We start from the raw sequence: 17,218 nt of genomic DNA, 5'->3' as shown, positions 1-17,218 counted from the left end.
GTACATGATGGTGAGAATCATGATCATGATTTGTGACTTTAAAGGGTGAAGATCAGCTTGTTTATGTCAACTGGTTGGCCTATGAGATAGAATAAAGTCTTAATATTCTTTTTAGTTCTCAAGTGAACCTGGTGACTGCTCAATTTGTTAGTAACAAATAGGGCTTCTCACCCCATGTCTACTGTCACCCAAATGCATGCCATTATTCACGAGAAAACAACAGGAAGACTCTGAAATTTAGAATGTAGATGAAATGGTTACATCTACTTCATCTCATTTAGGCTGCATCAAATAGTTTGTGTGCTTTATCTTTTTTTTTCTTTTTTTCACTTGTGTTTCCTTTTTCCTCCATCAAAGACAACATTACTGAAAATCTGGTAAACTGACTCCAAATGATATGTGCAATCAGTGAATGAAATCAATAATGATGGTTCCTGTTGGTATTAGGGGTCCTTTTTATTTTGAAGTTCAACTCTTGTGGAATTTCTTTTCCTGAAAAATTATTTTTTGTGAAAATCAACTTTAAAATTAGCTTTTTTATGAAATAGTGCTTATTTGTTATTTAAAAACACATATTCCAGTGGTTAAATATTAAAACATTATGAAATGTATGATTAAGAATATAAAATTACTAATACAATAACTGTATAGAATTATAGTCAGTGAATCTCTATATCCAGAAATCCCAAGATACCTCAAAACTGATAAAATAAATTTAAAATAATTAATAACAGGCCAGGATACAAAATAAATATATGATAATTAAGGCCTTTTATTTATATTGCAATAACACTTTTAATATGTAAATTTCCTAGTAATACAGCTGACTGGAAAGGTGTAGTAACAATATAAAGTGATCTATAAAAGTCATAGCAAAAAATGTTCATCAGGTTGGATGTGGTGGTGCATATCTCTAATTCCAACACTCTTGAAGGCAGAGTCAAGAAGATTGCCTGCTTGAGACCAGCCTGGGCAATTTAGCAAGTAAGGGAGATCTTGTTTCAAAAAAATGCTGGAGATGTAAGTCAGTACAAAGGCCCTAGGTTCAATCTTCAGTAGTGCCCCCAAAAAGCATACAGACAAACAAATAAATAAACAAGCAATGTTTAAGTCCAAACAGTTGTTCAGACTTAAGATCAAGGTGCGCTGTTTGGACTTAGGAATTGCTGCTGGGATTTAATGAGCCATCTTTTCTCTTTTATTCAGTTCTGTACATCTTCTTTACAGAGCCTCAATGGCTTTTTTTGTACAGTATACCTTGTTTATTGAGTACTCTAACTTTTGCTGTTTGTTCTGTACAGTACAGCACTGTAGTTTTATGTTTTGTTGTTATACATTAAGTACTACTTCATATAAGAGTTCTGCAAGTAAAAATGAAGTCGTTTCCTTTGACCACTACTTTGTTCTGAATATTGTAATGTACATACTATATACAATTCCTCATTTAGTGACCAATTCATCTAACAATGACCTAGCCACAGGAACAGAACTCAGTCATTAAACGAGGACTTCTGTATTTTTAGTATTTCACTAATTGTGATGTTACATTAATTTTATAATTTTTGAAGAATTCTTAAGATAAAATTCACCATTGTCATACACGAGGTCCTGGCTTCAGTCCCCAGTGTATACACACACACACACACACACACACACACACACTTAACATTTTAAGTATTTTGAAGTGTACACTGTATTGATTTTCAGTAAATTCACAATGTTGCACAGGCATCACCAGTATCTAGTGCTAAAACATTTTCCATGTCGCAAAAAGATTTATTAATCATGTCTTCTACTATGGGCACAATCTCTGTTATATGAGAAATTATTTCTCTTTTCATTTTTTTCCTGATCCTCTTTTGTTGTCAATTTAGGGAGTCCAGGTGGTTGAGTATCAGAGTGTTCCATCTCCTTTCCCTTTGGGGTTCCTATAGGTGATATGGAAGTCTGGCTTTGAGACTTGTTTACGTGTCTTCTCATTTCAATGTGTGTGCGGAGTTGCTGTTGGCACCTGCACGGCTCACCTCCTCTGTGCTGGGAGCGGAGGAACGGCGGCCTGGAAGCCCCTATCTCTGGGCTGGGAGCGGTGGAAGCTGTGTCACTTATATTTTAATAAAAACTTTTATAACAAATTTTTCCATGTCTGTGAGAAAGTAGTTTGACTTTTGAAAGGGAATGAATCTGTAGGTCATTAGGCAATCATTGCCATCTTAACAATATGAAGTTTTTCAACCCATAACCAATGTCTTTTCCATTTATTTAGATGATTTTTAATTTTTTGACAATGCTTTTGGTTTTGGGTGTACAAGACCTACATTTCCTTGGTTAAATGTATTAAGTAGTTTATTCTTTGTAGTGCTACTGTAAATTGAAATGTTTTTAAATTCTACTTTCAGGTTATTAAATGCTAAAGTATAGGAATACAGCTGATTTTTTCTATATACTGATCTTGCATCCTGAAATTCATTTATTAGCTGTAGCAGAGTTTTGTTTGTTGATTTTGTTTTCATTGGGTTTTCAATGGACTCTTTAGTTTCTTATATGTAGGATTATGTCATCTGATAACAGTGAGAGTTTTACTTCTTCCTTTCCAACCTAGATAAATTTCATTATTTTTCTGTTTAAATTCCTTTGACAAAATTTCTGGTATCATATTGAATACAAATGGTGAAAGTAGACATCCTTATCTTGTTCCTGATGTTATAGGGAAAACTTGTGGTCTCTTGTCATTAAGTATGAGGTAAATTGTGAAGTTTTCATAGATGCCCTTTTTCAGGTTAAGGCAGTTTCCTTTTATTTTTGGTTTGAGTGGTTTTTTTTCTTTTTTACCATGAAAAGCTATCAGATTTTGTCAAATGCCTTTCCTATATCTATTGAGATGACTATGTAGTTTTTGAAAAAAATTTTGCATTTCTGGGATAAAGTCCACTTACTCATGGTGTATGATCTTTTTAATATGCAGTTGAATGTGTTTGATACCACTCCCTTGAGGGAAGCTGGCCATAAAACCTAGCTGAACTTCTGAAATAGGTCATAAAACCTTCATTTGGGTGGTGCCCTTGCTATACTAAGAAAGAAATGTTCTTATCGCTGAAGACACAAGCATGAAGAAGTTGAGCAAACAGACCTTGCTCAGTTCCCCCATTTATTAGTGTTAGATTGTACCTTTTTGTGCTCTAATCACTTCTGCATGACTGTGTGCTCTTCACCAAACCAAATCATAAAAAAGCATAGAACTACTTATTTCTTTGGGTCTTCATTTCTGAGGACTCTTATGTCATTAAGGTATATTAAATAATGCTTTTCTTTACTAAATAATTATTAAATAATTACTAGTTATTAAATAAATTATTCATTAAATTTAATTATTAAATAAATTATTAAATTTTGCTTTTCTTTCATTAGTCTTTTAAATAAAGGTTTCAGCTATGAACCTAATGATAGGTGGGAAATTTTTCTTCCTTACAAGAGTTTATATTTCTAGGAATTTACTTTTTTTTATCCTGGTTATCTAATTTGTTTGCATACAATTATACAAAGGTATTCAAAGGTATTCTTTTATACTTCTTTAAATTTCTGTAAAGTCAGTAATAATATCTCCACTTTCATTCTCTTTCTCACTCTTTTTTTTTTCCTGGTACCAGGGTTCACTTAAAAAAGTATGTGTAGATATATACATATATGTACCTGTGAATATAAATATACATGTGTACATGAATATATATATGTGCACATACACACAAACACACACACACAAAGAAAGAATATCAAGAGGAGCTGGGGTGGATGCATATTTAACATCTGGAAGGTCCCACCAACACCAGGCAGGCTAGCAGGAAAAAGGAATGAAGAAAGAAAGGAAGAGGGGAGAGAAGAAGGAAAGGAAGGGGAGAAATACAGTGGCACCTCAGTTCTCAAATGCTTTCATATTTTTTTTCAGTTCTAGGGATCAAACTCAGAACCTTGTGCTTGTGAGGCAGGTGCAGTGCCACTGAGCTAAATCCCTGGCCCTCCACTTTCATTTTCAATGTTAGTAATTTATGTTTTTTTTTTCTTGGTCAGTCTAGTTAAGGATTATCAATTCTGTCCATCTTTTCAAAGAATGAATGTTTGTATTCTGTACATTTACCTCCACTCTAATCTTATTATTTCCTTTCTTCTTCCTTTGAGTAACTCATACTTTCTTGGTTTTATTTGCATGTCTCATGTTTTTGTTCCTGAAAAAGTTAACATTTTGAATTTTATAATGTAAAACCTTTGGAAATTAGATTTTCTCCCTTCTGATCAATTGTGGTTTGTTTAGTGACTTTTCATATGAAATGATTACGTACAGTCTATATACTTTATCATGTGTGACCACTAAAGTCTGTTCTATCTGTTGAGTGGTCAGCTAATGATTGGAGAAAGATTTCCCTGATGCCTACCGCCAAAAAAGATCTCATTTTTTGCACAGTAGTTCTGAGTGATGGGAAGAGGTGTGTGTGTGTACCTTTAACACTCATCCAGGAAATTTATAACTGTGCCTTAACCTTCACTTAAGATTAACCAGATGTAAGTCTTTATGGTCTTCCCAAGTCTGTCCTGAGCATATGCAGAATCCTGGCATATGTACATGGGACTTTCCTTTCTTTCTTCCTTTTTTCTTTGTTCTCAGTACTAGTGATTGAACCCAGGGCCTTTGCATTGACCCACATTGCCCAGTCATTTTTTCTATATATTTTTTTGAGATAAGGTCTCGCCAAGTTGACCAGGCTAGACTCAAACTTGTAATCCTCCTGTCTCAGCCTTCCAGTGTGTTGGGATCACAGGCATGTGCCACCACCTTGGCTTGGGACTTTCTAAAATCTCAAGAACACAGTTGAGCTTTCCAAAGCCCTTCTTCCTTGGGGCATCACCCCAACTTTTCCTCTCATGCTTTTTGCTTTGCCATTTGCCTAAAATATTATGCATTGTCTCAGGTGGCAGAGACTAAAGCATTTATCTGTAAATGTTTTCACTAAGTATTGTATGTCCCAATAAAAACTTCTGCAAGTGGCAGTTCTAGTCAGGCAAGATTAAGACAATCCTTTTTAGTGGGTCTCCTAGTGAACCACATGACAGGACAACTAAAGACAATTTGCAGATGAAATCCAGACTGCAAGCTAGTAAGTATTTTTTGTTCTACCACTAGAGAGAAGGAGATGGGTTAAAATAACACAAAGCTTGCTGTTCTTCCCAAGACCCAGCCATTTTCCTTGAAGAAGTACTTCCTGGGTTGCTGCAAGCTTTGGCTTAGTTACTAACATTCTGAAAAAGTTGATTCTGACAGGTTTTGCCAGGTTATTTTTGTTTTTGTTCTGAGAAACAGAGTTTGGGAGTTCCTTACACTGTCTTTTTTTTTTTTTTTTGCAGACCCCACTCCTCTGTAGAAAAATTTAGTAAATAAAATGATGCATGTTTCTTGTAGAAATGCAAATTTAATAGAATATTTATGAACTAGAAGTGAAAAAAATCTAATCTCAATTTACAGACATAATTATCCTTAACAGTTTGTCTAAAATATAAAATTAATTTATGTAAAATGTATGTATGAAATTCATATCTGTGTCTATATCTGCTTTGCTGCACAGTATTCTACCATATAGATGTACAATAATTTTTTTCATTAATTTTATTGTTGCATTTTAGGTATACAATATGTTGACAGTCATTATTGGGAGTTTGTACCTTTACATAATACATCTTGGTTCTTATTTTTTTTCCCCATTCCCCTGAGTTTTTACTTATTATTGATGAATACTTGGGTGATTTCTGACTTTTACTATTAGACAAATATTACTGTGAATTCTCTTATATGTACTTCTTTGCATAAACTTGAAGTAGTTTTAACAAATTATTAGAAGTGTTTAATATGTATATTTAAAATTTTTCACCTATTCTGTCAAATTAATCTCAAAAACTTTACCAATTCTATGCTCAGAAGAGTTTAATTGAATTAATAATATCAATATTTTTTGAGATAGTTTCACTATGCAGTTCAGGCCGGCCTTGAACTCACTATGTAGTCCAGGCTGGCTGGGGCTACATAGGCATCATTCATGGTGATTCTCCTGCCTCAGCTTCCCAAGAGCTGGGATTACAGGTATGCACCACTGCACCCAGTGGGAAATATTATTTTAATCCTGAAAACATTCTCATCTGTTTGAGAATAACGTATGTGTGAAGGTTTTGGTATTTTAGGGCATTTTACTTTTTGTTTTGGTTTTGTGCTTCACTGTTGACAGTATGGTTTAAATTTTTTTTATATTTTGGGGGGCTACTTTAAAAAATATTTGCAGCCAGTTTTTATCACTTTTATGCAATTAGATAGCATTTTAAAATATATTACAGTGGTGCCCCAGTTCATGAACTTAATTTCTTCCACAATTCTGGAAAAGATACTCACGTTCATGTTTGTGTGTGGGAAAGATAGCCTTGGTCGTATTGGTTACCTGATGCAGAGTTAGTAAACAAACAAAAAAATTTTGCCAAATGTTCCTGTTTGCAATCCAAATTGTTTGCAAGTGAAAGCATTTGAGAGCCAGGGGTTTAGCTCAGTGCCACTGCCCCTGCTTTGCAAGTGCAAGGTCCTGAGTTCAATCCCTGAAACTGAAAAAAAAAAATACAAAAGCATTCGAGAACCGAGGTGCCACCATATTTCTCCCCTTCCTTTCCTTCTTCTCTCCCCTCTTCCTTTCTTTCTCCATTCCTTTTTCCTGCTAGCCTGCCTGGTGTTGGTGGGACCTTCCACATGCTAAATATGCATCCACCCCAGCTCCTCTTGGTATTCTTTCTTTGTCATATGTGTGTGTGTATGTGCACATATATATATTCATGAACACATGTATATTTATATTCACAGGTACATATATGTTTATATTTATACATACTTTTTTAAGTGTGAGAAGAGAATTTTGAGCATTCAAGTCTACATAAACTTCTTTCAAAGAAGCATATTCTATCTCTAGCTTTTCTTGAGACTAGTATCATTTTTTTCCTGAGATTTATTTTTCATTTTGCCAAGCTCAGGAGCAAAATTCTTTTTTCTGTTTAAATATTTGCTGATGCATTATGTTCCAGAATTTAATATTGGCCTGAATTAAAAACTCCAAAGAATTTCGTGTGTGTGTGTGTGTGTGTGTGTGTGTGTGTGGTGGGACACTGGCATGGAGTGGAGAACAGTGAAAGAATATTAATATTTTGTCATAGATCATAGAAAGAGAATTTAACTCAGCAAAATGCATGGAAGACAATCAATTCAAAGCAAAATATGCTTTAAAAACAAATTAACCTAAAGCCTGGGAAATGGAGACAATAGACGAGATTGGAGGAACATACAAATACTTATACTAAATAGGAACAAATTTATTTTCTTATAAAATGAATAGAAACCCTCTAAATTGAGGGGAAGGAAACCTTTATTTAATCCTTTGTGAACTGAATTCTTATTTCCTGTATGTTTATCACTTTATCATATAATTGCACAAATATATTTATTAAAGCACACAATCCTCCACAATTACATATACCTAAAATAAATTCAAGATGGATTTTTTGCAAAGGAAAAACTCCCCAAAAGATGTTAAAATTAAAGTGTATTTTTTTTAATCATTGAGTGGGAATGACATGAGTATAAAACAAAGGAAAGAATGACTGATCATATAAAAATTAAAGTTCCATACCTTTCCCTCAAAAAAATCTTGAAAGAAATATTTTACACTTCATATAACATATATTGGATTAATATCAAGAACATATAAAGATATTCTGTAAAATGTAATAAAAAGTGAAGTCAACACAAAAGTAAAAAGTCAAGGAAATGAACTACAGATATTGTAGTAACATACTGTGAATCACAGAAGAATAAATAGAAGCATGAAATATTATTTGCATATCAAGTAAGATCCAAGGATTAATAATAAGACAGCACATGTTTGGGAAGGCAAACTTTCTTATATACTGTCAGTGGTTGCATAAATTGACAAAATCATTTTGCAGGACAACTTAGTAGTATTCAACCACATTTAGATGATTCCTGATGTGTATCCTTGTGGAAAAACTCAACACACAAGTGCAAAGAAACATACAGATGGGGGTTAACTGCAGCATTTTAATAATAATTATTAAAAATTAGGAGAAATCTAAATGACCATCAATGAGAATAATCAAATTATGAAATATTAATGCCATTGAGTATACGAAGCAGTTGAAAGGAATGAAGTAGGTCTGTTTGGACTGACAAAGTTCATCCAGACATACTGCTAATGAAGAAACAAGTAGAAAATGACTCAGCTGGCTAACCTCCTAAACTACATGTCTGGATATTATATATGCAAATGAATTGACTCGTAATATAGACTAATACCCACAAAACTGTTCAAAGTGGTTACTGCTGAAGAATATAGTCAGAGTAAGGAAAGAGTTTGCTCTATTTACTTCCACAGTATTTTAATTTTTTGCAATGGTATTTATTTTAATATTTATGTATATTAAAAATACAAACCCCAATCTAACTATATTTTGTACTTATTCTTATATTTGCATAGTACTAGATATCATAAACATGTACAAATAAAACATTCAAACTACAATCTAACTATATTCTCAGTAAAAGTTTCTCATTTATTTTCATCACTGATAATTCTTCAATTTAGTATATATGAAAGGTATATTAAGACAAATACAAAAGAGAAAAATTTAAAACAATGTTTAAAATAATTCATAAATTTAATAGAGTGCAATTGGTCCTAATATTGCATTAATTCATGTTTTCTACCATAGAACTTGGACTCAATAGGCCTGGTTTCTAGTGTGTATATACTGATTTGCTAACTCGGGCAAATTCCGCATTTCCTCAGTCATTATTCTATCATTTAGAAAGGACAGACTAGGGCCGGGGATTTAGCTCAGTGGTTCCAGTGCCCGCCTCGCAAGCACAAGGTCCTGAGTTCGATCTCGGAACCAAAAAAATAAAAAGGACAGACTAGATGATCTCTAACATCTAACAATCTAACAATCAACAATTCTATGCCAATCTCAAAATCAAAAAAATTGTAGGGGCAGGTGGCGGAACCACTGAGCTAAATCAAAAAAATTATAGTTGAAGGTGTTTATTATGATTTTCATAACAGAGTGCACACTTCTAGGAACCTTCCAAATTCAAATATTTTGCAGTCTTTTCATGATCAGACTGGTCAGACCATATTTCACCTTGTTATAATGGCCCTCAACAAAAAGAGCTTGAGAAGTGGTTTCCTCAGAAGATTCCAATGGATAATGTAGGCAACAAAGTATGGTGAGGATAACACAGCTTACAAGCCAGACAGGTGTATATTATGTGGAGGACCTTGCAAAAGCTTTTAAGGGGTCTGAGCCTCATTATCGACATCTATAAAGTGGCACTAATACTAGCTACCATTACATTCCTCAATTTAGAGTAATAGTCACCATTTACTAAGCCCACACTATATGACTGGCAATGTATCAAGCACTTTATACAATATCTAATTTAATTCTTCCAATAAATTTTAGCTGCAGAAGAAAACCAGGGCGATACTGTGTGATTCATTCATTATAGGAGAATGCTAATCTATTGGGTATAGGCTTCTTAGAGATGATGCAAGACTTCATTTTTGTTCACATGGAGTTGTCTGTGAGGTCTGAATACAGAGTTTATTGCAGGGTATCAGCGCCAGAAGCATAATAATGTCCCTTTAGTGCCAAGTAAAGTTCCAACAGGGCTAATCTCATTCTTCTTGTTTTCTTCTAGAAACTCCCAATGAAAGAGGCACTATGAATAGTAGGAAAATTAGTATCAGGTTATCTCCTAGCTCTCTTTGTATACCTTGGCTGATTAATATATACTACACTATCATTCTTCTAAATATTTCCACTGATTCTACATGGTAAGGCCACTTTATATTTGTCAGCCAGCTTTTCAGGTGGGATGTGAGTCACTTTTTTCTCTTTCTTCCTCTCCTACATTAGCTCCTTTTAGGATCTTGCTTATGGATAGATTCATCAATATACAAAAGAAAATCTCTCATATAATGCTTACAAAACTATATGGAATTTTCAATTGTACCACAATTAAGTTGTAAATGCAATGCCATTCTGAATAAAATGTCTATAGTAATTTTAAAATTTGAATGAGGCAAACTAATTCTCAAGATATCTGGAAGATAAAATATATCAGTTCAGCCAAAAAATTTTATAAAAGTGATAGTGAAGAAAAAAGATAAATGGAAATAGAAAGAAAGGAAATACATGAGCTGCAGTTTGGACTGAAATTTTAGGAGGGAGCTAGATGAGTTAGACGCATGTTAACAATCACACTCACTTTGATTATAATTATACTAGTGTTCATTGGAGTAGCTACAATTAAGTCATTGTTTACAACATTATTTTTGCATATAATGGATGGGAATATCTTATATTTTCTTCAAGTAGGGCATGAGAATTGGGACATATGCTATTGGCTGCCCATTCAAAAGCTATTACTCCTTCTTCCTGGCTAAGGAAACCTGCTTTAAGTAGCAACATGCCCCTACTCTAGGAGCAGCAGCAAGCTTGAGGATGAAAGGCATCAAGCTGATAACAAGAGAATAAAAAGTTCCTTGGGACATCATTAAAATGCTAGGCCACCTCTCAGACCACCCACTTTAGGGCTTTTTATTAAATAAACAACATCATATTTGTGCTTTAAGCCATTCTAGCCAAATTATCTACGACTTGCAGCTAAAAACATTTCTAATTAATACAGGTGATGTGTGTGGGGAGGGGGGAATGTAAAAATAGGCATTGATTGAAAACTACTCTTACTGAACACACAAGTGATATACAAATCTCTCTTGATCCACATGATATAAAAACTGTTTTTACTGAAAAATCATGGAAATTCCAAAAACACATATGGAGGTAAAATAGACTCAGTAGATTCATTGCAGGATTGAAAACAGAAAATTACTCAACTATACATTGCATTTCCTGTTTTCTTCTTCAGAATGAATTTAGTACTGTGAAATAAGCAAAAGTTCCTTCTGAACACTCACGTGGCTCTATTCAACCCTTTTTTTAAAAACAAAAACACATACATATGCACAACTCACACATTTTTGTATTTAATGAATTTTCACAATAGTATACACCTATATAATTAAGACTCCAAACTAGGTGTAGAATATTTTTGTCTGAGAAAGTGTGTTGTGTGCATGTACCAAATCCTCACAATTAATATAATTATTATGTACTGCAAACATGCTAATAAAAATTTAAAACTTAAAAAAGACCAAGGTAATGAAACAAAACAGAGCCCACCAGTGATCTGATTTATTTCACCATAGGCTATTTTAAATTGTTCTAAAACTTAATATAAATGAAATAGTATCTACTTTTTTGTGTCTGGGTTTTCTTTGGTTTTTTTGCTCAATATGTCTGTGATCTATCCACATTATCCATTTACTGTTAGTTTATTCAATTTTACTGCTAGTAATATTCCATCAGATAGGTGTACCATAGCATGTCTATCTATGTTTATGCTGAAGGGTATTTGGGATATTTTTAAGTGCCAGTGGTTAAGAATAAATATGCTATGATTTTTAAATTTTAATTTTTAAATTGACAAAATTTTTATGTTTATCATGTACAAAATGATGTTTTTATATACACACACACACACACATTAGGTAATGGCTCAGTTAAGATAATTAACATATGCATTATTTATTCTTTTAGCAATTTTCAAAAAATATATTGTTATTAACTATAATCACCACATTGTACAATAGATTTCTTGAACTTATTTCTCCTAATTGAAATTTTGTGTCCATTGATTACCACACAAAAACATATAGACTCAGTGCATAGTAACCACCATCATACTCTACTTCCATAAGTTCAACTTTTTTAGATTATACAAGTGAGAGCATGTGTTGTATCTTTCTGTGCCTGGCTTACTCCACTTACTGTCCTCTAGGCTCAATCATGTTCTTGTAGATGACAGGGTTTCTTTCTTTAAGGCTGAACAGTATTCTATTGTGTGTATATACACCCCATATTCTTTATCCATTTATCTGTTAATGGACACTTAATTTGATTCCACGTGTTGGCAATTGTTAATAATGCTGCAGTGAACATGAGAATGCAGATATCTCTTTGTTATGGTTTAAATAGAAGTGTCTCCCAGAAACTCATGTACTGAGGGCTTGATACCCAATGTGGCAATATTTGAAAATGGTACCTAGACAGGTGATTGGATCATGAGGGTACTGACTTCAATGGATTAATCCACTAAGGAGTTCATAGCTTAATGGGTTTATTGTGAGGTGAGGTGTAGTTGAATGAGGTGGGTCACTAGGGGCATGGCTTTGAAGTGTATAACCTGTTCTGGCCCTTTGCTTTCAGATTTCCTTGTTCTTATTCTGCTTCCTGACTGCCATGACTTCTTACCATGCCCTTCTACCATTTTTCTGCTTTAGAAACATAGATGAAAGCTCTGAAACCATGAGTCAAAATACATCTTTTCTTCTTTGTGAATGTCAGGAATTTTGTCCCAGCAATGGAAAGCTGACTAATGAACTCTTTAACATTTTGATTTAATTTCCTTTGGAGATATATATATATATATATATGTGTATATATATATATGTATGTGTATATATATATATATATATACACACATACATACATATACACACTTTGGATATATAGTAGAATTTCTGGATTGTATGGTGGTTCTCTTTCTAACTTTTTGAGGAACTTCCATACTGTTTTCCACAGTGGTTATACTAATTTACTTTTCTACCAATATATGTACTGGTTGTCTTATATCTTGTTAATAGACATTCTACTAGGTAAGAGGCATTATCTCATTGTGGTTTTAATTTGTATTTTTGATAATGATATTGAAAATTCTTTCATTTACCTGTTGACCATTTTTATGTCTTCTTTTGAGAAATGTCTATTCAAATTCTCTGCTCATTTTTAATTGAGTTATTTTTCTTGCAACTGAGTTCATATATATATATTTTTTACATATATATGTATATATATATATAATATAAACCTTTTACCAGATGTATGTTTTGCAAATATTTTTGCCCATTGTATGGATTGTCTTTGTTGATTATTCCCATGACTGTATAAAAATTTTTATTTTGATATAATCCTATCTGTCTATTTTTACTTTTTTGATTAAACTTTTGGTGGTTACATCCAAAAAATTATTGCTCAGACTAATGTCATGGAGCTTTTCCCCTATGTTTTCTACTAGTAGTTTTATAGTTTCAGGTCTTACATTTAATACTTTAGTTAACTTTGTATTGATTTTTGTATATGGTATGAGATAAGAGGCTAAGTTTATTTTTCAGTTTTCCCAGGACCATTAATTTAAAACACTCTCCCTGATGTTTATTCTTGGCACTTTTGTTGAAAACCAATTGACCATAATGGTGTGGGTTTATTTGTGGGCTCTCTATTCCATTCAATTGCCTATGTGGCTGCTTTTATATTAGTACCATACTGTAGAATTTTCTTCTTTTTTTAGTAATAGGAATTTGAGCCAGGGCCTTGTGCACACTAGGCGAGTACTCTACCAACTGAGCTACATCTCCAAACTTATGTTTTTAGATTACTATAGCTTTGTAATGTATTTGAAGTTGATAATATACTAGTTGCCCCCAGCTTTGTTATTTTTGTTCAAGATTGTTTTGGCTATTCATAGTGAAAATTATTACAAGTACGAATTATTCTTGTGGACATAAATGTTCATTTCTTTTGGGTAAATATCTAGGAACATTGTTGCTGGGTCATACAGTAGATGTAGCTTTAACCATAAAATAAATTGGCAAGTAGTTCTCCAAAGTAATTAAGTCATTTTATATTCTCTCAACAATGTATGAAAATTTTACTTGCTTCATATCCTCTCCAACACTTGTATTATCTGTCCTTTTGGTTTTAGATAGTCTAGTAGGTCTGAAATGCTACCTTGTGTTGATATTAATTTGGATTTTTCTTGAAGATTGATAGTATTAATTGCATTTTATGTGCTTATTAGCATCCTTACATGTTATTTTTAAGATGATTGATTTATAATATGATTGATAATATGATTAATAATGTGATTGAAAAATATAGTGAATGTTTACATTTCTAAAAATATTCATTATAGCAAAAGATACATTGGCATTTAATCCTCCCAAGAATCCTCTGCCTCACTTTGAAACCACTTATTTCACCATTCTTGCCACTTTCTGAAGCAATTCTGCCAGTTCTTTTTTGTGAGTGCTGTGATATTGATGCTGTCTTGAAGTCCTAAATCGATTCAAAACATTTACTTTTCATGGTGGCTTGACTTGAGGAAAACCCAGAAGTCACATGGTGCCAGATCCAGTGAAAAAGGTGGATGAGGATAAATAGTAATGTTTTTTATTTGATGGAAACTGCTGTGATATGGGGTGATCAAAAGATACAGTGAATGATTTAAAATTTGTTACAGTTAAACACTCATTGTAATCAATCCCTCTCAAAATATTCCCCCTTTCTTTGAAGATAGTTATCTCATAGTTCTTGGAAATACGTGTTTTTAAAAGGACTTTTAAAAAACTTAAACATATAGCATATTTTTTATTACCTTTGTATGTGTCCAAGTCTTTTGCTTATTTTTCATGGGAGTGTCATCTTTTTTTGTCATTGATTTGCAGGACTTCTTTATATAGTTTAGATGTGAGTCCAGTGTCATAGGTAAATATATATATCTACATTTTTCTCATTTGATAATGTCAAACCTGAATCTTCAAAAGATGTTAGTAGCGTGAGGTAACAAAGCAAATACTTTTTTACTCTTTCCAAGTTTTGCAAAACAAAGTAAGTGTTAATACAGAGAGGGAACACTATTTAGTTCCTAGATGTCCAAGGATTGCCATAAGTTACTGGAAATGAAATTTATTTGGAAAAGTAACTTTCCTATGACTCAGTTTCTCACCTATAAAATACTTTTTAAGGTTTTAAAATTTTACCATTGATTTTTATTTCAAAATGTATAGAGAAGCTTTGGGGTAGGGAACCATTATATTGGTATTGACATCAGATGTCATAGACCAAGGGTCCCTATGCCCAACTCATGGACTGGTACTAGTCCATGCACTGATAGGAAAAGGGGTGGGCAGCAGAAAGTGAGCAGTGAGTGAGCAAGCAAAGCTCCATCTGTATTTACAGTGGCTCCCCATCGCTGACATTAACACCTGAGTTCTGTCTCCTGTCAGATCAGTGGCAACAGTACATCTTCATAGAAGCACAAACTCTACTGTGATCTGCACATGTGAGGGATCTAGGTTGCAGGCTTCTTAGGAGTATCTAATCCTGAAACCACCCCACCCCACCTCTAACTCCTAGTTCATGGAAAAATTGTCTTCCGTGAAGCCCGTCCCTGGTGCCAGAAAGTTTGGGGGCTGCTGTCATCAACCACAGCTCAAAAGGATGTTGTCATTCAACTTTAGTACCCAGAAATATTTACATTCATTTTGGTTTTACAGATGCAAAACAAATATTCTTTATACAACTCTACTTTTCTGAACAAGCCCACAGAGAATGCTGTTAATAGAAATCCAGTGACTGTTAAACTTAACTGTTGTAAAATATTTTAATCTTCTGTTTTGCCCTGAGGGAGAGTAGTCACAGTGAGAAAATGAAATGATTTCTTGCTTCCTTTGAGTCCAGACAGTAGATGTCCCAGGGGCTATGAAGCTTGACCTTCATTCACTAGGGATATCCCAAGGGAGCTCAAGTTCCCAATACCATGCACTTCTGCCTCTGCTCCAGTAAGGGCCAAAAGTATAACACCCTTAACACCCCTAGATTGCTTTCTGTGCTTAACAATGACCCTTGGGGGAGAAGTTTGTGACAATGTCTGTCCAGAGAGAAATGATGATGTAATTAGAGCCCTGAACAGGGAGATATGGGATCTGAGGCCCACTTCTTTTGAATTGGAATTTTTTATTTTCATTAGTATGTTTGCAGTACATAATGTTTACATTCCTTATGTGGAGTTGGTACATATGCATAACACAGCTTACTTCCCTTTGTCATCCCCCTTTTCTCCCCTCCCACCATCTCTTGATCCCAATCTCATTTGAGAAAGACCTATCTCCCTTCTTCCTATTATCTTTTATTTTGCTCTTTATTTATACTTTGGGTTTCTCATATAAAAGAAACCATGTGTGTCTGATTTATTTCACTTAACATTATGGTCTCAAGGTGCATCCATTTTCCTACAAATGACTCAAGTTTATCTATTTATGGCAGTGTAGAATTCCATTGTGCTTTCACTATGTCTCTGTAGATTTAGGTCTTCTTTTCTCAGGAGCCAGGAGCCAGGAAGAAAGTGCAGAATCCTCCTCCCTCTTTCCACCTTGTGTTCTGTTTCTTCAGTTTCTCTGAAGGCTGCAATTTACCCATTGGATCCTTCCTGGGTCTCAGAATCTACCTCCCTTCTTCTTTTCTTCCTCAAGTTGTTATTTTCCAGTGTCCAGATTCTGAATCTTGAAGAGGCACTTTAGTTTTTGCTTACAAGTCTGCCATTTTCCTGGAAGTCCATGTGTAAATATCATACTTCCTTTATCCATTCATCTGTTGATGGATGTATAGGCTGCTTCCAAGATTTAGCCATTATGAATTCTGCTGCTATAAACATGTGTATGTTGGGATCCATTGTTATGGTCAGGGAGCCAGTGGAGCAGATTTCAGAGAATGGTGAAGAGAGATGAAAATTACCATAAGCCAGTGTGGCAGGGTCATCTATGGCGATATCATTCCTGCCTTGTTCTTGCTGCAGTAGGAAACAGGAAAGACAGTAAAACACTTTTTTAGTACCCACCACACCCTTGCAATCCCCTGCCCTAGAACACTCAACAAAGGATTTTAGGACCTAGGAGCTTTTAACCTCCTCCTCCAGGAAAGGAAATAGCTGGTTTATATTTTAGGCAGCCCTGAAAGAAATTCCTAGCCAGGCCCTTGTTGGGAAGCCTGTAGAGGAATTCAATTTAAACTTGCCAAAAAGGAATAGAGATAGAGAGGTTGGGACTTAGACAAGAAATGTTAAATGGTTCTTTATCCATATTTTCTGAACTTCATAAATCCCAGACCACATGACTGAGATTAGATTTTCTGTCATCCTTAGCCAGATGCGTTTGTAAACAAAAAGAAT

General features: G+C 34.0%; 2 long non-coding RNA genes across 2 annotated transcripts in view; one reads left to right on the top strand and one right to left on the bottom strand.

Moving 5' to 3' along the window:
* LOC147824329 (uncharacterized) overlaps window positions 1–17,218 on the top strand; it is a 161,579-nt gene that overhangs the window by 63,191 nt on the left and 81,170 nt on the right. The window lies entirely within an intron of this gene.
* The window catches only part of LOC110350253 (uncharacterized), a 55,565-nt gene continuing 54,014 nt past the window's right edge, over window positions 15,668–17,218 (bottom strand). Inside the window, exon 4 of the long non-coding RNA XR_002396715.2 lies at window positions 15,668–16,840. This is a non-coding gene — a long non-coding RNA (uncharacterized LOC110350253). The remainder of the gene's footprint in view (window positions 16,841–17,218) is intronic.

Source organism: Heterocephalus glaber, unplaced genomic scaffold (assembly GCF_053883595.1).
Source record: "Heterocephalus glaber isolate CG9 unplaced genomic scaffold, H.glaber_assembly_v1.0 deba00001547, whole genome shotgun sequence".
Taxonomy (NCBI): Eukaryota; Metazoa; Chordata; class Mammalia; order Rodentia; family Bathyergidae; genus Heterocephalus; species Heterocephalus glaber.
Note: the sequence above shows the minus strand (reverse complement) of the source record. Positions and strands in the feature narration are given on the sequence as shown.